The sequence below is a fragment of the Glycine soja genome, chromosome 14 (assembly GCF_004193775.1).
Source record: "Glycine soja cultivar W05 chromosome 14, ASM419377v2, whole genome shotgun sequence".
Lineage (NCBI taxonomy): Eukaryota > Viridiplantae > Streptophyta > Magnoliopsida > Fabales > Fabaceae > Glycine > Glycine soja.
In genome coordinates this window covers 38,099,839-38,121,965 of record NC_041015.1, presented here as the reverse complement: position 1 = coordinate 38,121,965, position 22,127 = coordinate 38,099,839, and the positions used below count along the sequence as shown (strand labels likewise).

General features: G+C 36.8%; 1 non-coding gene across 1 annotated transcript; it reads left to right on the top strand.

Moving 5' to 3' along the window:
- Positions 1–7,493: 7,493 nt before the first annotated feature.
- Positions 7,494–7,600, top strand: LOC114385589. Its single transcript, XR_003660956.1, has one exon. It is a non-coding gene; the product is annotated as a small nucleolar RNA R71 (small nucleolar RNA).
- Positions 7,601–22,127: the final 14,527 nt, after the last annotated feature.

The following is a 22,127-nucleotide window of genomic DNA, read 5'->3' as shown; positions in this document are numbered from 1 at the left end:
TTTGGTTTTTCCGACGTGTTCCTTCAATAAACGTTGGTGGCGACTCCATGCGTTTTCCTTCGATGGAAGACACACCCTTGGCCCGCACGAGAGGCCTTTTTGTGCCCCCACCAGAGGGCAGGTTGTGACGAGATTGAAGAGGCCTCTTTATGGGCTAAAGCAATCACCAAGACAGTGGTACAATAGATTCGATGAGTTCATTGTCTCTCATGGGTACATCAAAAGTCATTATGACTCATGTGTTTATCATAACAAGGTCGAGGATAGTTCCCACATCAATCTTCTACTATATATGGATAACATGCTCATAGGATCTTAAAATTTGTTGGCAATTCAAAAGTTGAAGTCACTAGTCAGTAGTGAATTTGAGATAAAGGACATGGGAGCTTCTGAAAAGATTTTGGACATGGAGATCAAGAAGGATCGAGTCCAAAAGTAGCTTTTTCTGTATCAGAAGATCAAAAGTCACTATGACTCATGTGTTTATCATAACAAGGTGGAGGATAGTTCCCACATCTATCTACTACTCTATATGGATAACATGCTCATAGGATCTTAGAATTTGTTGGCAATTCAAAAGTTGAAGTCACTACTCAGTTGAGATGAAGGACATGGGAGCTTCTGAAAAGATTTTGGACATAGAGATCAAGAAGGATCGAGTCCAAAAGTAGCTTTTTCTGTATCAGAAGGAATACACTCAAAAAGTGTTGAATTATTTTGGGATGGCATATGCAAAACCAATATGTACTCCTTTGACAGCATCCATTTGTCAATCTGAACTTATTACTACCTAGTTAGAATAGAGAAGGAATACATGTCTCGTGTTCCTTATACAAGTGTTGTAGGTAGTCTTAGGTATGGTATGGTATGGTATGTACCAGACTGGACCTAGCACAAGCAGCCAGTGTTGTGAGTAGGTATATGGGTAATCCTGGGAAGGAACATTGACAAGCTAGGAAATGTATATTCAAGTAACTTAAGGGTATAGTTGATATTGGACTTGTCTACCATGACAGATTCTATGCTCTCGTTGGTTACTCAGATTTTGACTATGCTGCAGATTTGGATGCAAAGAGATTTATTATTAGGTACGTGTTCACGATTGGCAACTTTCTTGTAATTTGGAAGGCAACACTTCAACCCGCAATGGCTTAATCCACTATAGAGGAAGAGTACATGGCTTTGACAAAAGCAGCAAAGGAAGGGATCTGACTATGATTAACAATCTTGGGTTTCCAAAGTAAAAGGCTATCATTTTTTGTGATAGTCTTAGTACAATCTCTTTAGCCAAGGATCAAGTTCATCATAAGAGGACTAAGCACATTGACATCATACACCACTTCATTTGTTCTGAGAAGAGGGTCAAAGTCAAGAAACTTGATACGAGGGAGAATCCAACTGATATGTTCACGAAGCCTGTTACAAGAAGTAGGGTCATGCACTGTCTAGATCTACTCAACATAAATTGTTGGAAATGATTTGAATTACTTGTAATTCATAAATTTTATTGAACCAAGGTGGATGATCGAGGCCGTACTCGAATCAAATAAACATTAAAAATGCAGTATCTAGGAAGTGATCCTAGGTCGTCTCCCAACGAGCAATGGTCAACCAAACGTTCATAACAGATAGTAGGAAAATAGTAATGAATTGGGGGAGGGGGGTTGTTTGCTTTTGTAAATTAAACAGTGAGTAAAATTGAATTAGAAAATATCAGAATTAAAACACGTTGCTTCCCCTTGATTCACAAGCAAGTCTCTTATCCTAGGTTACGAGAGTTTATCCTTTATCAGTTCAACCACTTAATCTAACCCTAAGTTAAATTACTAAGTGAAATTTAACATAAGGCATTCATTATGTGATTAAGCAACACATACACCAATTAATCATAAACGATCATTAAGCATGAATGTAAATTAAGCGTAGAGACAATTAATCAAGCACTAAGCATGCATGAATTAATAACAAGAAATTTAGAGTAATTAGTGAAGAGGAAAAACTGAACAGAATTTAATAGTAATAATAGAACCTCAAAGAGAACTGTGCTTGATCCTCAAGAGAAAACAACGCTGGAGACTTAGCCTTCCATTAATCAATAGAGAACAAAATTTTATTGCTAAAACAAAAAGTAACAACTGGAATTGCAAAACGAAAAAGTGTCTAAAAGAAGAAGAAAAGCCTAACACTAAAAACGAAAGAGGAGAGAGAGAGAAGAGAGAAGAGAGAGAAGAGAGAAGAGAGAGAAGAGAGAGAACCCAAACTAGAACCTTGGTGCTGTTATATAGTTTTCAGCCCCAAAGCTTACAAATCTGTTTTAAGTCCAAGCCCATAAATAAAATAAAATCTAGACAAGATAAGATAAGATAAAATAAAATCTAGATGAAATAAAATCTAAATAAGATAAGATAAGATCTAGATGAAATAATATATAGATTAGATAAAATCTAGATAAGATAAGATTTGATCTAGATAAGATAAGATTTGATAAAATTGTCTGCTCTCTTCAAGTCCAAGCCTAATTTTGGATTCAAGCCCAATTGCTTATAATTCTCCTGAAATTAAATTAAAAACACAAAATTAGTCCAATAGGCTCAAATGATAAAACTGCATAATTAATTTGACAATTAAGACTAATAAGTAATTAAAATGGTGCAAAAAGGGTTAAGAAATAGGAGAAAATAATGGCACATCAAAACCCCACATACTTAGCCTTTTGCACTCCTGGGCAAAATGAAACAAAGAACAAAATCCAAGGATATCAAAGAGAGACAAACAAAAACATTTACATATTTCTCAATGAACATCAAGGAATGAAAGGAATGAGTAATATCTAACATGAAGAGATCCAAAGAGTCAAGACATTCGTGAAAATCATCCAAGCAACCCAATCATGGCAAAATAGTTAATCAACTCAAGAATGAAAAGTGATAAAGCCTCACAAGATATACACTCTATCTCTCAAGTGTCTAGGCTACTATTTACCCTCAAAGCACCCATGAAAAACAACACTACATAAACTTGGCAAGATTCTAAAATTGACAATCAACCCATAAACACAGGCACATGAGGATCGAAAGGTCTTTTAAGGTTGTAATAGGGCCAAGGACAAGGTAGGGAAAAATATGGAATAAGTAGCTAAATCCCAAAGGAATAGAGGAGCAATGGGGAATAAGTGCATATTAAGAAAAAAATAAGAAAACCTAAAGATAAAATTTAAACGCAAAGAGTAGAGCCAATAGTCTCATCATTCTTTTTCCATTTAAGATCTTATTCACTCAACTTTATTGCTTTTCTTTTTCTTTTTTTTTCGAATTGATTCAACTAATTATTTTTTTTGCAATTTTTTTTGAACAGTAGCATTTGAGAACTAGCATATCATTCAGCAACATGTCCAACATTTAACCTATATACAATGTACATCAGTATGGCCCAAAAATACATCATGAAGCATAGCCAAAAAAACATGTTATCCAACAAAACCCCCCCCACACTTATTCCCAAAACAATTCCAAAGCTCCAAAATTCCTTAAGGGTAAGGTGATATCATGGTTTTTCACTTAAGGCTTGTAGTGAGCTTCAAAACAAGGAAAGGGAAACAAGGCTCAAAAGGGCTATCAAATGAATTAATTCAAGGTAGGTCCATTTGGCTAGAGGCTTATAAGAACAAAATTGCCTAAATCATTTCTAAATATGCATGTGAATTAGGAAGCATCAACAAGAATCAAGCCAAGGCTATTGTGCAAGCAATCAATGGGGCAAAACATACCAAAAGATTATGATGATGGATGGCTCAAATTCTCACAAAGGTAAACTTATCACTTCCAAATTGAGCTTTCAAAACTATCATGACATGTAGAGGAAAAACAAGGATTTCAAATCACAAAATGTCACGAGACTTTTATTTTCAGAACAATTACCCATTTCTTGAACATATCCTATAATTCAAAGAAAAACATGCAAAGTTGTACATGCAAACAGAATTGACCTAAAATATTAAACTAGAAACCCTACGAAACTAACAAAATTAACAAAACTAGCAAAACCAAAGAACACTCCCCCCATACTTAAACAACACATTGTCCTCAATGTAGCACAAGTAAAAGATTAAAAGCAAGTAAACCATTAAATTGAATCGAAAAATGTAATAAAAGTAAAGAAGGAGATAGGAAAAAGAAAAACTCCCTAAGTCATGGTGGAAAAGAAGTAAAGCTGAAGTAAGGAGATCTTTTGAGCAAGGACAAGCCCCAATGTGTAATTGGATGTATCGCACATTAGCTCAAATGGGGCTATCCAATCAGGTGCCTGAATGATAGGGGTGGTAGTCAGTGCTCTTTTGAGGCAATGAAAGACCTCTTTGCATTTATCATTAAAGTCAAACTCCACCTCCTTTTGCAACAAGTTGGATAGTGGAAGGGCTACCTTGCTAAAATCTCTTATAAAACGCCTGTAGAATCCTGCATGACCAAGAAAAGATCGCACCTATCGCACACAAGAGGGGTAAGACAATTGTGAAATAACAGAAATTTTTGCAGGATCTACCTCAATGCCCTTATTGGAAATAATGTGGCATAAAACTATACCTTGCTCAACCATAAAATTACATTTTTCAAAATTTAGAACAAGGTTAGTTTCAATGCATCTATTCAAAACCTTTTCCAGACCATCCAAACAAACATCAAAAGAGGATCCATACACAGTGAAATCATCCATAAACACCTCTATGCAATTTTCTAAAAAATCACTGAAAATACTGATCATGCACCGTTGGAAGGTACCAGGGGCATTGCACAGGCCGAAAGGCATCCTCCTATAGGCAAAAGTGCCAAAGGGGCAGGTGAATGTGGTCTTTTCCTGATCCTCAAGAGCAATAGTGATTTGCATATAACCAGATAAACCATCAAGGAAACAGTAGTGAGATTTACCTACCAGGCGTTCAAGCATCTGGTCAATGAATGGCAGGGGAAAATGGTCCTTTTTGGTAACCTGGTTCAACCTCCTATAGTCGATGCAGACTCTCCAACTGTTCTGCACCCGAGTAGGAATCAGCTCCTCCTTCTCATTTTTGATTATGGTGAGGCTGGTTTTCTTTGGGACTACCTGGACGGGACTCACCCATTGGCTGTCGGAGATAGGATAAATGATTCCAACTTGCAAAAGCTTGGTTACCTCCTTCTTCACTACATCGAGAATCACCGGGTTGAGTCTTCTCTGTGGCTGTCTTACTGGTGTAGTCCCATCCTCTAAATTTATCTGATGCATACATGTGGATGGGCTAATACTAGGAATGTCCACCAGGGTCCAGCCTATAGCCTTCTTATGCTTCTTGAGAACTGATAACAACTTCTCCTCTTGCTCATCAACAAGGGAGGCAGATATAATTACTGGAAAACTTTTGCTATCATCCAAGTAAGCATATTTTAAATTTGATGGTAGAGGCTTCAATTCTGGTGTGGGCGACTGGATAGTGGTAGAAAGAGATGGTTTCTCAGCCTGTACCTCATAAAGAAATTCAGAGGTATATGTACTTCCTAAGACATGGTTAGTTCTATCTGACTCTATAAAATCAATCTCAAGAGGTAAAACATCACTAGCCATGTAATCAATATCAAATTCAAATTTACTCTCAGCATCAAATTCAGACATATGATCAAGTACAAATTCAGATTCAATGCATGAAGAGTGACAGGCATGCATATTAGAATCAGTGATGTATTCATCAACAATATGGTCAATTATTTCAACACGAAATACATAGAGATCTTCAGATGGGTGCTTCATAGCATCAAGAATATTAAAATGAACAATTATATCACCAAACTCCATAGATAGTGTGCTTGCATATACATCTATCTTAGTTCTAGAAGTTTTCATAAAAGGTCTGCCTAGAATGATGGGAACTGATCCTTTAGAAAATCCCTCCTCCATATTCAAAATATAAAAATCAACAAGGAAAATCAGTTCACCAACTCTAACTAAGACATCCTCTATGAAACCAGCAGGATAGGCAACACTTCTATTAGCTAAATGAATTACCACATCAGTTGACTGCAAGGGACCAAGAGATAGAGAATTAAAAATAGACAGAGGAATCACACTAACAGAAGCTCCTAAATCTAGCATGGCTTTCTCAAACTTACTATTCCCTATAATACAAGGTATGCTGAATGTACCTGGATCTTTACATTTTTCAGGGATTTGGGGAACAGATTTACTAATCAATGTAGAGACATTTCTGCCCATGCTAATTCTTTCACTTCCTTTAAGCTTCCGCTTATTAGTGCACAACTCTTTCAAGAATTTAGCATATCTTGGAATTTGCTTTATTGCATCCAGCAGAGGTATGTTTACCTTTACTTTTCTAAATGTTTCCAAGATCTCCTTCTCTTTGTCTTCCATTTTTTGTTGGAAATTTCTCTTGGAGGGAATGGAAGAGGGATATGCTGCTTCTGTAAATCAGAATTACCAGTGGAAGATTCACCTGCATAGAAATTGTTAGATAACTTACTCTTTAAATTTTTGTCATCATCTTTTTCTGGAGTAGAGTGAAGTTGGGCAGGTTCATTTGCAGATGAGGAAGATGTTGCTGGTTGAGGTCCTTGACACTGCTTTCCCGACCTCAATGCAATGACACTCACATTTTTGGGATTCTAGACAGATTGAGAAGGTAATCTGTCAGAATTCTGGGACTGTTGTTGATTTAACTGTGTTGCCAATTGTCCCATTTGATTAGTTAAGCTCTGAATGGAGGCTCTGATCTCTTGTTGAAATTGAATGTTTTGCATAGTCATTTGCCTCACAAGTTCTTCAAGGGAAGGTTGCGGAGGAGCCTCAACTGTTTGCTGTTTCTGGGGTTATTGTTGTTGTTATTGTTGCTGCTGGATTGGTGGAGGAACGTATGGTCTGCTTGGGCCAGCAGCATTCTGAAAATAAGGTTGTTGTTGTTGTTGTTGCTGTTGTGAAGGATTTGACCATCTAAGGTTGGGATGATTCCTCCACCCGGGATTGTACCTATTGCTGGAAAGGTCATAATTGTTTTGTTGTGGCTGATTTTGTTGCTGAGGTTGAGGAGGTCTATTGTAGTTGTTTGCAACATAAGCTTCAGGCTGTTCAATTGCTTCAGATTGTTGCACAAAAGGGCAAAGGTCTATGTGGTGGTCGGCAGAGGAGCATAAACCACAGAGTCTGGCGACAGGTGCATATTTTTGATTCATGGCCAGTTGGGTTACCAGGTTAACCAAGGCATCTAGTTTACCTTCAAGCTTCTTAGTCTCAGCTGATGAAGATGAATTCGTGGCTACTTCATGCACTCCTCTAATGACAATACATCATTTCTGGCACTAAATTGCTGGGAGTTTGAAGCCGTCTTCTCAATTAAATTTCTGGCTTCAGTAGGGGTCATGTCTCCAAGGGCTCCACCACTGGCAGCATCTATCATACTTCTCTCCATGTTACTGAGTCCTTCATAAATATATTGGAGAAGAAGCTGCTCAGAAATCTGATGGTGAGGGCAACTGGCACATAGTTTTTTAAATCTCTCCCAGTATTCATATAGGCTCTCTCCATTGAGTTGCCTAATGCCTGAAATATCCTTTCTGATGGTCGTGGTCCTGGAAGCAGGAAATTTTTTTTTTCTAAGAATACTCTCTTGAGGTCATCCCAGCTCGTGATGGACCTTGGAGCAAGGTAATATAGCCAGTCCTTTGCCACTCCCTCTAAAGAATGAGGAAAAGCCTTTAGAAATATGTGATCCTCCTGGACATCTGGGGGTTTCATGGTGGAGCAGACAATATGGAATTCTTTCAGATGTTTGTGCGGGTCTTCACCTGCAAGGCCATGAAACTTTGGAAGCAAATGGATCAGTCTAGTTTTAAGAACATATGGGACATCCTCATCAGGGTATTGGATGCACAAGCTTTCGTAGGTGAAATTAGGTGCAGCCATTTCCCTTATGGGGTGGAGGTTGTGCCATGTTCTCAGAATGTTGAAAATCAGAATGTTCAAAATTATAATGCTCAAAATCAGGATGTTCAAAATAACCAATAACATAATGCATAGACTCACCAGTAACAGAATGCTCAGGATGTTCAAAAGGTATAAAATGATGCCTAACTAATCTATGAAATGTCCTATCTATCTCAGGATCAAAGGGTTGTAAGTCAGATGGATTGCCTCTAGTCATACACTACATTCAGCATGCACAACTAGTTGCCTTCTTATGCAAGTAACAGTGTAGGTTTGAACTACAACTACCATTAAATGATATCCAAATGACTTGAAATTTTGTAAGCAACCTTATAAAATCATTAAAAGATAGAACAAAAATTTTCAGACAAAATTTCAAAGTCTAACTATGGAAACTACCTAAGGAAAGTTTAGAAAAATAAAACAATAAAACTTGAAAAAAAAAGAACTAGTAAACAGGTGATTATGGCTAGCTAGAGACTTCATCCAGCCTTTGTTCAGCTGCCATGATATGAGAAATTTTTTTCTACCCCAAATACATATATAATAATAGTCATTCTGATACCCGGAACAAAAGTTATAGTCGTTTGAAGTTTTGACAAAAGCCAAATTCACTACTTTTTTGGAACTTTCAAATTTGACCAAACTAAGGGCTCCAACTATTTTTCCCACAAAATATGGATCAAAAGAACCTACCACACCAAAATTCAGCCAGAAATAACAACCCTAACTATCAAAATAGAAACTGCCAATTAAATTGTCAGCAGCAGTCACTAATTCAATCGCTAAGGGATTTGCACTACTACTCTGTTTTCCAGATCAGCAAAAGTGGTTGCTAAATCCGTCGTAAAGCACTATTCACAGCAAAACACAAAAACTGAAACAGGGGAAGCGCTGAACAAAAAAACTAAAACAAAACACCATACTAAAGAAAATAACAAGACACTAACACAACACTAACACAACACACGAAAGCATAAAGCAACTAAACATAAAACACGAATCACATAAAAAATCATGCATAATCATTTTAAAAATATATATTATCAAAATAATCAACATAACTTTTAAGCGCAATCAATCATCAAATATTTCAAATTAATTAAATTTAATTAATAATCAACTAACTATGCACAATACCAAAAAAAAATTTTAAATTTCAATTTTAAATTTCAAATTTCAACTTCCAGTAACTTCCTTTTTCAAATTTTAAATTTCAAATTTCAAATTTTAAATTTTAAATTTTAAATTTCAAATTTCAACTTCCTGTAACTTCCTTTTTCAACTTCCAACTTCCAATAACTTCCACTTTCATTTTCAACTTTCAACTTCTAATAACTTCCAAATTTTAATTTTGAAACTTTCAATAACTTCCAAATTTTAATTTTGAAACTTCCAATAACTTCCAAATTTTTAATTTTCAAACTTCCAACTACTTGGACACAAATTACCAAAGACAAAAAATCAATCATGTATATTGAAATTATTTAAACTAAATATAGTTAATTAATTATAATAAATTTTAACATAATCAACTAATTTTGGACTTATCTTCAATTTATAGAACTAAGTTTGTTCTATTGTAATCGATTAATTAAACACTAAATTTTAAGTATCAAATAACAATCATCAACACATATCATGGTAATTATTTACTTAATTCAATTATTCTAACGTGTCAAAACATTTTTTATTTTTCAACAGAATCTAATCATCTTATAAACAAAACATAAGCAATTCAAGCATTAATCAATTCAGACAAAATTCAATTAATCATACATATTCAAAATTAAAACTAAATATAGTTATTTAAACATTTTAAACACAATCAAAAAATTTCAACAATTATTTTCTATTAGCCACAAAAATAACTTAACTGAAAATACTAATCATACCTTAATTCATAAAGATGGCTTAAATGTTACATCTTTTTAGATTTTACTGATATTGTTGTCGCCGTATGTAACATGTCCACTTTTCTTGGGGAAATGGTTGTAAATTTGGATACATCTCCCGTCATATGCTTGGAACAACCACTGTCGATGTACCACTTCTTCCTTACAGATTCTTCTTTGTTGTTCTGATGAGATTTTGTCATGAGACACAAGTTGACTTGATCTTCATCATCATCTTGGAATAACCTGTTCCTGAAAACACTTTTGAAAAACAAAGAATCTAAAGATGCCATTAATCTTGAAGTGGTTAAACTTTCTACAAGAAACCTGCTCTGATACCACTTGTTGGATCGAGTGGCCTCAGAATAATTAAGAAGGGGGGGTTGAATTAATTATTCCTAAACCTTTACTAATTAAAAATTACTCTTCTAAGGCTTTTACTAAATTGTTAAGAGAATGAGGAGTAGAACAAAAACTTAACAGAAAGTAAAAGTGGAAATTAAATGCACAGCGGAAAGTAAAAGAGTAGGGAAGAAGAAAACAAACACACAAGAGTTTTTATACTGGTTCGGCAACAACCCGTGCCTACATCCAGTCCCCAAGCGACCTGTGGTCCTCGAGATTTCTTTTCAACCTTGTAAAAACCTTTACAAGCAAAGATCCACAAGGGATGTACCCTCCCTTGTTCTCTTTGAACCTAGTGGATGTACCCTCCACTAGAACTAATCCACAAGAGATGTACCCTCTCTTGTTCTCAGTCAAACCCAAGTAGATGTACCCTCTACTTGTACCACAAAGGATGTACCCTCCAATGTGTTGAGACAAAGATCTCAGGCTGTTAAACCTTTGATACTTTGTGAATGGGGATACAAAAGAATTCTCAGGCGGTTAGTCCTTTGAACACTTTTGTATTAGGGAATGGGAAGAATCAAAAGAATTCTCAGACTGTGTCGTTTTGAATTCTTTGACAAGGGAGAAGGGAGACACAAAAGAATTCAGGCGGTTAGTCCTTCGTTCTTTTGGAAAAGGGGGAAGAGAGACATAAAAAGAATTCAGGTGGTTAGTCCTTGGCGAATTCTTTTTGGCAAAGGGAGAAGAGAATGAAAAGATGAATAGCACAAGTTTTCAAGGTTTAGAAAACCAGAAAACTTTGGAAAGCTTTTGGTACAAAGAAGAAGAAGAAGTTCAAAGAGATTCAAGGCTAGTAAAGGATTGATCAAATGAATGTGAAAAGTATAGAAAGATTGAATGAATAATTGTTTTGAAAAGCAAATCAAAGCCTTGCTTTTATAGACTCTTCATGTTTGGTCAAGAAGACCATTTAGAAGAGTTATAACTTTTAGAAAAACTTAAAACCAATTTGAAAAAGTCAAAACCTTTTTGAAGAGTTACATCTTTTGATTTATTCAGAAACAGTCACTGGTAACCGATTACCAAATTAGTGTAATCGATTACACAAAGCTTTTGTGTGAAAGGATGTGACTCTTCACATTTGAATTTGAATTTCAACATTCAAAGGCACTGGTAATCGATTACCAAAACATTGTAATCGATTACAACTTTTTGAAATTAATTGGAACGTTGTAAATTCAATTTGAAAACTTTTTCAAAACAATTTTGCTACTGGTAATCGATTACAACAATTTGGTAATCGATTACCAGAGAGTAAAAACTCTTTGGTAAAAGGTTTTGTCAAAAACTCATGTGCTATTCAAAGTTTTGAAAAACTTTTTAATACTTATCTTGATTGAGTCTTCTCTTCATTCTTGAATCTTAAGTCTTGACTCTTGATCTTGATTCTTGTCTCTAGACTTTCTTCTTGAGTCTTGAATTCTTCTTGATTCTTATCTTGAACTCTTGAATTGTTCTTGATTGATCTTTGATTTACTTGAGTTGTTCTTTGATTGATCTTTGATTCACTTGAGTTGTTCTTTGATTGATCTTTGAGCTTTTTGTCATCACCTTTGTCATCATCTTTTGTTATCACCATTATTATCATCAAAACACCTTTGAATCACCTTTGATTCACCATGAAGCTTTGCTTCTACAATTATAGGGGGTATGTAGCTAAGCTCTAGCTTCTCATCTCAAGGAGGTGAGCTTAGCTATTAGAGAAGTATGTGTATCTAAGCTCTAGCTATTTTAGGAATATTCTTAAGGAAGCTTCTCAGGGAGGTGAGCTTAGTTATGAGAGGGGTGTGTGTAGCTAAGCTCTAGCTTCTCAAGGAAGTTTTCTCAAAGAAGCTTCTCAAGGAAGTTTTCTCAACAAAGCTTCTCAAGGAAGCTACCTAGTCTATAAATAGGAGCATGTGTAACACTTGTTGTAAATTTGATGAATGAGAGTCTTGTGAGACACAACTCAAAGTTCAACTTCTCTCCCTTTTTTCTTCCTTCAATTTCGTGCTCCCCCCCTCTCTTTCTCTCCCTCTTTCTTTTCCTCCATTGAAGCATCCTCTCCAAGATTCTTATCCAAGGCTCATCTTGGTGGTGAAGCTCCTTCTTCCATGGCTTATTCCCTAGTTGATGGCGCCACCTCTCACCTTTTCTCCTTTGTCTTCCACTGCATCTCCATGGTGGAAAATCACCATTAAAGGACCTCATTGAAGCTCAAATATCCAGCCTCCATAGAAGCCCCACAAGCAAGCTTCCATCAAGTGGTAATCAGAGCACAAGAGCTTCAAGTATGTGCTCCTTAAACCTCCATTAATTATTTTTTTTTGCTTTACCTTCTCTTCCATTGTTGTTTCTTCATTTTTCTCCATGTATCTCCTCACATGTCTTTTGCTAAATGTTGTTAACATGATTCTTTAGAGTTTCCACCGATTAAACTTGCTATAGAAGCTAGATTTGATTTTCTATGGTTCAAATTTCTTGTTCTTGTTCTTGAACCATGAATTGTGTTGAGTTTAGGTTCCTTTGATTTTTGTCTTGTTATTTTTTGTGGCTGAAACCTAAACCATAAAATTCTTACAAAAATATTAAAGTAGAAGAAAACCTCAAAAATCTAGAGTGATTTGTTCACCTATTGTAGTTTTGTCATAGAAGTCATGTCTAGTCATGAAACTTGTCACATAAGATTTCTTATGTTGTGCTGAATTTTATTTTCTTGTTTCTTTGTCTAACTCATTTGTTCATGAGTGTATGAAATTCTTTTAGCCTATTATTTGATTTGAGTCAAATCTTTCATGTTAATTAGTCCTTAACATGTTCATGCAAAATTCTTAGAGAGTCTTTGATTGTGAACCTTTTCTTGAACTTTTAGGTTTCCTTATGATTGTGTCTATTGTGAATTTGAGTTTTGGTGATTGAATTGCTGGCTGAAATGTTGATCCTAAGTGAATACTGAACTCCTAAAACTGTGGTAAAGAATCCTAGTGAGTTCAACATACATAGGAAGGTTGAAAGTAAGCCCAAGGCAATCAATATACCATGCTTAAAAAAAAAATCGCTGGTGCTGGCAGCTTGGACATACAAACTTGTAAAAATTACTGAGAATTGGTTACTTCGAATTTTTACTGAATTTTCTAGACATATGGAAAAAAGTTAGAAAAAAAGAAACAAGTGATTTGGATAAAAGGAAAAAATACGAAAAATCACAAAAATTGGCAGGAAAATTAGTATCCAGAAAAAAAAGGTGAAAGGGAAGTATGCTTGTTGTTTTGGCACAAAATTTATTCTATAATTGGAAATTTCAATTGAAAATTAGTGTGAAGACAAGTGCCAAAGCTAGAGGTTTGTTGAGTCTTTTTTAGTTTTTTTTACTCTACTCTAGAGCCATTCTAAGTTTCTCTCTGAGTCCTAGCTTGCTTCTATGTCCTTTTCATTGCTTTAATTGTTGAGTAATCCTTGAAAAATTGTCTTGTTAAAACTCCATTGGTTTAGCTTTCATTTCATTTTTTTTGGTCTTTGGTTATTGCTTGTCTCTCTGTTTCCTTGTTTGTGAGTTGCCATATAGGGAATTGGAAATGAGGATTGGTGCCATCCCTTGAAGAATTTGAGTCAAGAAGCAAGGGGCCAACCACCTTAAGAGCTATTGGACTAAGAAGCACTCCAAATTGAGTGAATCACCAAAGAGAGAACAACCACCAAAATTAAGGACCATTTTGTAATTTTTGTAATTTGCAATTTACTTACCTTCATTGCTTTCAAATTTTGTAACAAAATGGCCTTTCATTGGAAGTAAGTTGGGAGCCTCCAATAGGTCACCCTACTTCCCTTTGTGTGTAATAATTTTAGGCAATTTTCCCTTAGGATTGTGAGTGTTTTGTTGGGAACCTTAAATGTGGTCATCCAAACACTCTTAGGATTCACGTAGTTTACATTTCTTGCTTATCTTCATAGCTTATTTCCTTTAACTTCCATTGTCAAACCGCCTAGCTAGCTTTCCTTTTACCAATTAGTTTTTTTTTTTACCTTATCTTTCACACCTCTTTTAGTGTTTATTTTGGCTAGTTTCAACCATAGTTTCTTTTACCTTTTGTTTTCAAACCTCCAACAAGAAAGAACCACAACTTAGGAACCAACATGAACCATCATTCATCTAGTGTTAATGGCGAGGGTACTAGTCATAAAGAACCTTCATCTAGAATCTTAGATGAGTTGAGTTCCCTCAAGTTATGGAAAGAAAAACAAGAGAGAAAAGAAAAAGGAAAAAAAAAGAGTGGAAGAAATAAGTCAAGATGAAAGAAAGAAAATAAGAGAGGAAGAAAGAAGAAAAATAATGAAAGAAATGAAAAGAGAAAATATGCCTCCTATAGTAGTCATAACTCTTGCAAGAGCCTAAGTGAAGAACTTCATGACTATTACGAAGGAAGGCATAGGTCACATCTTAGACCTCACTCCCATAGGAGAGAAGAGGAAAGAAAGCCTCAAGAGGCTAACATTAACCTCCCATACTTCCATGGGAAGGACAATGTAAAGGCTAACTTAGATTGGGAAATAAGGGTAGAGCAACAACTTAAAAAGAAGTCTACTTCAAAATCTTATGGCTCTCACTCTTATACAAAGAAAAACCAAGGCCAAGGCATCCTAGGGGTGACACCTTCTAAGCCCAAAGATGATAAGGGGAAGACAATAGAAAAGCAAGCCCATAAGGCTAGTATGCAAGAGAAAACTAGCTCTATAAAGTGCTTTAAATGTCTTGGAAGAGGACACATTACTTCTCAACACCCCACCACAAAAACCATGATTATGAGGGACCAAGACATTTATAGTAGCCAAGATAAGGATACTACTTCACCTTCCTCTAGTGAAAGTGAAAAAGCAAAAGGGGAAGAATCTAGTGAAGAAATCTACCCCCAAGAAGAAGGACAACCATTAGTGGTTAAAGAGAAGTGTAAGGAGGTAAGTGTCTCCTCCAAAAGGTTAGCTAAGAAGGAAACTCATTTTACAATAAAGATAAACATTAAAGAAACTTTCCCTCTTAGACAACCTCCATATTTTCTCTTTTGTAAAAAGACACTTGCTAGCATTGCCACACCTCTTGGGCTTGAGTTTATTCCTCAAGTAAAGAAGTTGTTGGATGAGGGTTTGGTTCGCAAGAGCTTAAATCCTTGTGCTTTGTTGGTTCCCAAAATAGGTATTATTAGGCACCAAGTCCCTAAAATAGGTGGCATGATGAATTTTTTGAGTGGTGCAACCCTCTTTTGTAAAATCACTCGTGCACCTAACATCTTCATGGTGTGTGTACATAGGGACCCATTAGGTAGGTTTGTTCTTATTTTTAGTTTTAATACAAACTTAGGTACTCATATGGGACACCTTAGGTTTGTCATACTTTTTGGTAGGAATAATCAATATGAAAATACAGAAAAAGGTATGTTTTATTACGTTACTTTTCATAATTTTTCAAATAGTGATCAAGGGGTTCCTATGAACCCTAAGAGAATAAAGGTCATTCCTGAGTGGCCCACTCCACCAAGTATAAGAAAAATTTGGGGCTTCCATGACTTAACAAACTTTTACAAAAGGTTTGTCCCATATTTTTCTATACTTGTAGCTCCACTCATTGAGTTGGTGAGAAACCATGTTCCTTCATGGGAAGATGCCCAGGAAATGGGTTTTCATACCTTACCTTACTTCAACATACCAAACACCACTAATACATATGTTTTTTTTCTTTTTACAAGTGTTGAGGGAAGGAGCCTAGAGTATGGAGAACCTTAAGATTTGAGGTCAAATCCTTTCCAAGGTGGAGGGAATGATGCAATCCTACCCCGCAAGGGGATTGGATAGAAGACTCCAAGTAGATTGGGTTAGGGATCCAAGGGAAGGCCCTAGGGTTCTTATGAGCCTTAGGGTAGATTTTGAGCCCATGGGCTAAGTATGAGCCCGCTCATCTTTGTAAATATTAGAATAGGTTTTTCCTTCATTTGGGCCTTGTATTTTTGGCCATACTAGTAGTATAGGGTTTTAGCCTTGTATTTCGTGGCATTTTGAGTAGTCTTTGTATTTTCATGTATTTTGTCATGGGGGTGAGCTTAGCTATTATAGGGGGTGTGTAGCTAAGCTCTAGCTTCTCATCTCAAGGAGGTGAGCTTAGCTATTAGAGAGGTATGTGTAGCTAAGCTTTAGCTTCTTTAGGAATTTTCTTAAGGAAGCTTCTCAAGGAGGTGAGCTTAGTTATGAGAGGGGTGTGTGTAGCTAAGCTCTAGCTTCTCAAGGAAGTTTTTTCAAAGAAGCTTCTCAAGGAAGTTTTCTCAAGAAAGCTTCTGAAGGAAGCTACCTATTCTATAAATAGAAGCATGTGTAACACTTGTTGTAACTTTAATGAAAGAGAGTCTTGTGAGACACAACTCAAAGTTCAACTTCTCTCCCTTTTTTCTTCCTTCAATTTCATGCTCCCCCCCCTCTCTCTCTCTCCCTCTTTCTTTTCCTCCATTGAAGCATCCTCTCCAAGCTTCTTATCCAAGGCTCATCTTGGTGGTGAAGCTCCTTCTTCCATGGCTTATTCCCTAGTGGATGGCACCTCCTCTCACCTCTTCTCCTTTGTCTTTCACTGCATCTCCATGGTGGAAAATCACCATTAAAGGACCTCATTGAAGCTCAAATATCCAGCCTCCATAGAAGCCCCACAAGAAAGCTTCCACCAATTCTTGAGGAAGACACTCATTTTTCTGATTCTTCATCACCTGATTCACCATCATCAAGGGAATCTGTGACCTATTTGCTTGAAGTCATTTCCATGGCAGATGAGCACCAACAAAGGGTTACCCTTGAGGACTATTCAAGCAGTTCAATACAACAATTCTTTACTAGCATTGCACGTCCTGAAGTGCAAGCTCACAACATAAACTACCCTCATTCTTTGATTCATTTAATATAGGGTAACTTATTCCAAGGATTACCAAATGAGGACCCCTATGCACACTTGGCAACATTCATTAAAATTTGTAACACTGTAAAGATTGCAGGTGTACCAGATGAAGCCATTAGACTCAGTCTATTTTCATTTTCCTTGGCAAGAGAAGCCAAAAGGTGGCTCCACTCATTTAAGGGTAACAGTCTGAAATCCTGGGAAGAAGTTGTTGAAAAGTTTCTGAAGAAATATTTCCCAGAGTCAAAGACTGCAGAAGGGAAAGTTGCAATCTCTTCATTTCATCAGTTGCCTGACGAGTCCTTGAGTGAAGTGTTGGAGAGGTTTAGAGGTTTATTGAGAAAGATTGTCACCCATGGGTTCTCGGAGCCAATTCAATTGAATATGTTTATAGATGGGCTGAGACCACAAACCAAGCAACTACTAGATGCTTGTTAGTCAGTGAAAATGACTAACTTGTGTGTATAAAACTTGTATAAATTGTATCAAACTCTCCCAATTTATGGTTATTTTGTAGTGTTATAAGTATTTTCTGTTAAGTATAGGTAATAAATACCTAGTACTTCCATTTTGTATGTTTAATAATCATTTTCTCTCAATTTCAGGTTAAATAAGCAAGCTTTGGAAAGTGTTGTTTCTCACCTTCTCGCTAAGCGGATATGCTGGCTTAGCCAGCGTCCGCTAATCGCAACACTCATGGGCTAAGCGCGAGGAAGACTCTGGAAGAAGATGAGCTGTACAGGTTCGCTAAGCACACCGCTTCATCTCACTAAGCGCACCGCTTCAGTTCATCCACTAAGCGAGAAAGGCACTTGCTAAGCCAAAATTCACTAATGTGCGCTAAGCGGTCCATAAGTGCGCTAAGCGCACGAACACGAACAAGGCCACCTATTTAAGCCTGAAATCAGATTTTGTGAGGGTAGTTTGGACTGGGATTAAGAGCTTTGCATGTCTAGGGTTTCTAGAGAGAGAAAGGTCCAAGTTCCAGAGAGTTTTGAGAGATTTTGTTGTGTGAAGATCTGCAGAGACCAGAGCTTGAAGTAGGAGCCAGTTTGAAAGCTTGAGTTGAGTTTGTGAGTGATTGTGAGATCCTAGAGGTGAAGGAGACATCCTCACCACTTATATTTTTGCAATCTTTCATCCTGTTCTTCTCTTTATTGTAAAGAAGGCTTCCTGGTATGGAAAGCTAGATCCTCTGTTGGATCTTCCCTATAGGTACCTGATGTAAATATATTTCTATCTATTTAATGATGTTTTGTGTGTTCTCTGTGCTATCTACTTTTCATTCCAGTATACCTTTACCTTGATCACATAGATGCATGCTTTGTTAGGGTCATTCAACAATGGAAACTGGTCTGACTCTAAAGTCCTTGATAGTACAGGGTTGAGTTGTCGTGCTTTCACGAGGAATCGGGGTGTGATAAGTTAGTTGTGTATGTGTGTCTTAATGCGGTCCTCGTTGAGTTTAGTCTTACAAGAGGAATCTCCAGATGATGCCTGATCAGAATTAGGCTAAACTATCATGAGGAATCAGGATTTAGTATCTCAGGAGACACTATAAGAACACGTGAGCATTGTTAGATAGAGAATATCTTTTTAGCATCAGACACCCATTAGGAAGGCCAATGTGTTCTCTACTTGTTTTTACACATCATTTCTCTCGCTTGATTTTCTTTCTTTTTGCACTGATAGTTTATACACCTGTTCATATTCACACTTACCTTTACACACCAGACACCTATTTGCTGAAGTAGCTTACCAAATAACACAAGTTCCCCGAGTGTTCGATACTTGGTTCTTACCATTTTATACTACTTGTGCGATCCGGTGCACTTGTCGGAATCCAAACAATGCTTCAACAGGGGGAAAAATAAAGTTGAGGACTCTTGAAGAGGCAACTAAGCTAATTGAGAATATGTCAGCCAGCGATCATGCCATTTTGTGCGACAGAGTTCATCAACCCACAAAGAAAAGCTTGTTAGAACTATCATTGAATGACACTTTATTGGCATAGAATAGGTTACTTTCTAAGCAACTTGAGATTTTAACAGAAACACTTGGTAAGTTGCCAACTAAACTATCTATTGGTCAACCTACACATTCTTCTATTTTGCAGGTTGCAGGTTGTACCATCTGTGGTGAGGCTCATGAAAGAGGCCAATGTATTCCTAGTGAAGAACACACTCAAGAAGTTCACTATATGGGAAATCAACAAAGACAAGGATATACTCAAGGAGGATTTTCAGGCTTCCAGCAAGGTCCTTATAACCAACAAGGACTGTGGAGATCATACCCTAGCAATCAATTCAACAAAGACCAGGGTGGACTTTGACTCAGTATATGCAGGAGGAGACTTTGACTCAGTTTATGCAACTAACAATGTCAAATCATAAAAGCACTAAGTCAGCACTGAAAAACCTTGAGGTTCAGGTGGGACAACTGGCCAAGCAGATAGCTGATAAGTCATCCAATAGTTTTATGGCGAATACAAAAAAGAATCCTAAGGAGGAATACAAAGTTGTGATGACAAGGAGTAAGAGGTTTGTGGAGGCGGAGGATGAGGATAGTGTCATGATCAAGAAGAAAGTTGCTGAAAAAAAGGTATTGATGATAAGAAAGATGATGTGAGGGGTGAAAGCAATCAGGAAAAAGAAAAACAAATAATGGTCAAGAAAAAGAAATTAAATGATCAAGAAAAAGAAAAAGAAGTAGAAAAAGAAAATGAAAAAAATGAAAAAGATTAAAAAAATGAGAATGAGGAGAGGAGTAGAAGTGAACAAGCTAGAGAGAAGAAGAGAGAAAAAGCTGTGAATGAAGGTGCGGAAGTACCATATCCTATGGTATCTTCCAAGAAGGAGAAGGACCGCCATTTGGCGAGATTTTTAGATATTTTCAGGAAACTGGAAATAGCCATGCCCTTCAGAGAAGCATTACAACAAATGTCACTCTACTCCAAGTTTTTAAAGGATATGTTAACAAGGAAACACAAGTATATTCACCAGGAAAACATTGTTGTGGATGGAAATTGTAGTGTTGTGATTCAAAAGGTCCTTCCACCCAAGCGTATAGACCCTGGGAGTGTAACCATTCCTTATTCAATTGGAGAAGTCACTGTGGGAAAGGCTCTTATTGACCTGGGAGCCAGTATTAACTTAATGCCACTCTCCATGTGCAGAAGGTTGGGAGAGTAGGAGATCATGCCCACTAGGATGACTTTACAACTTGTTGACCGCTCCATTACCAGACCATATGGAGTAATTAAAGATGTGCTGGTCAGAGTAAAACAGGCAGACTTTGTGGTAATGGATATTTGTGAAGATAATGACATTCCTGTAATATTGGGAAGGCCATTCATGCTAACTGCAAGCTGCATAGTGGATATGGGGAGAAAGAAGCTGGAGTTGGGCTTTGAAGATCACAAAATTGATTTTGATTTATTTGTTGAAGACAAGCTTGCTCCAGAACAAAATGTTTGCTTACATGTAATGGAAGTGAGTAAGGAGGTTCTGGAAGTAAGAACCAAATCATGATTTCGCCCATTGAGGTAAAAGCATCAAGCTAATGACGTTAAAGAAACGCTTCCTGGCAGGCAACCTAGTTTTAATTTATGTTATATGTGTTTTTCTTATGCATTACATCATGTGGAACTTGCTTCATATTCATTACATTGGGGTATATTAGCTTGTTTTTGAATGATAGATATAAGGGTTTCATTTTCTTAAGGAAGGGACTGATAAATAACTTAGAATTTTTTTTTGAAAAATAGTCCTTTCGCTAAGCGCAAGTCTCTCGCTAAGCGCATATTTGGTCATGCCCTCAGCTGAGAGTATCTAGCGCTTAGCTCTTAACCCTTGCATCCCAGGCTGATTTAGTCCGCTAAGCTGGCCAAGGGTGAGCTAAGCCCATTTCAATTCGATCTGAATTGGGCTAAGCGATAGCCTGCTCGCTAAGCTCGTTACATTCATTGGCTAAGTGCGATGCATCACGGCTAAGCTCATTTCCTTACGGGCATAATTAGGTTTCATTGAGCTAAGCGAAACTCATGCCAGCTAAGCCCAATTCCTTATGGCCAGAGCAGCGCTAAGCAATCCGTCAACTGCTAAGCGCATGTCCCTCTGTAATCAAGATGCACTATTTCAGCTAAGCCGACAGAGAGCTAGGCTTAGCGAGAGTTGCAGGTATTTTGTTCTGCAGAACTCGCAAAGCGACCTTATCTGCGCGCTAAGCTAATCCCTTTTCTGTGTTCAAAAAAAAAAAATTGAATTTCAAACGTTGGCTAAGCGTGCAGATCTGCTAAACGAGCTTCTTTGAGAAACCAAACGTCTCTCTGGCTCACTTAGCAAGGTAATCCGCTAAGCGAGAGGATCGAAAATTGCTTAAGTAAGAGTAACGTTAGTTACACTCACATTTACCTGCATTTTCTCTCACACCCAACTTCGTGCTTTCTTGCTTTTTCTGCATCTTCACCCATCTTCTACTATTGTCAAAGATTCAAGTAAGTTTCCCGTTTCCTTTTTTCTCTTTTATTCTATTAAACCTTGTAGACAAAGGATCAAGCTGAATGTTTTGATGATGCCAAAGTTTCACATGCGTCTCAAAGCTTTATTCAAGACAAAGAAATTAAAGATATTCAAGATGGATGATCAAGACAAGTTTCTAGTCTTAGAAAGGGTATATTAAATAGGAGGGGAATTCCAATTGAAGTAGCAAAAGGTTTGGCCAAGAAATTTAAGTTAAAAACTCTTTTTCAACAAATTTTCTCTCTGGTAATCGATTACTAGAGGATGTAATCGATTACCAGTGGCCAAAATTGATTTACAACAGCTATTAAAATTTGAATTCAAAATTTGCACTGTGTAATCGATTACACATATATGGCAATCGATTACCAGCAGTTTCTAAACGTTTTAATTCAAATTTTAAAGCTTGTAATCGATTACACACATACTGTAATC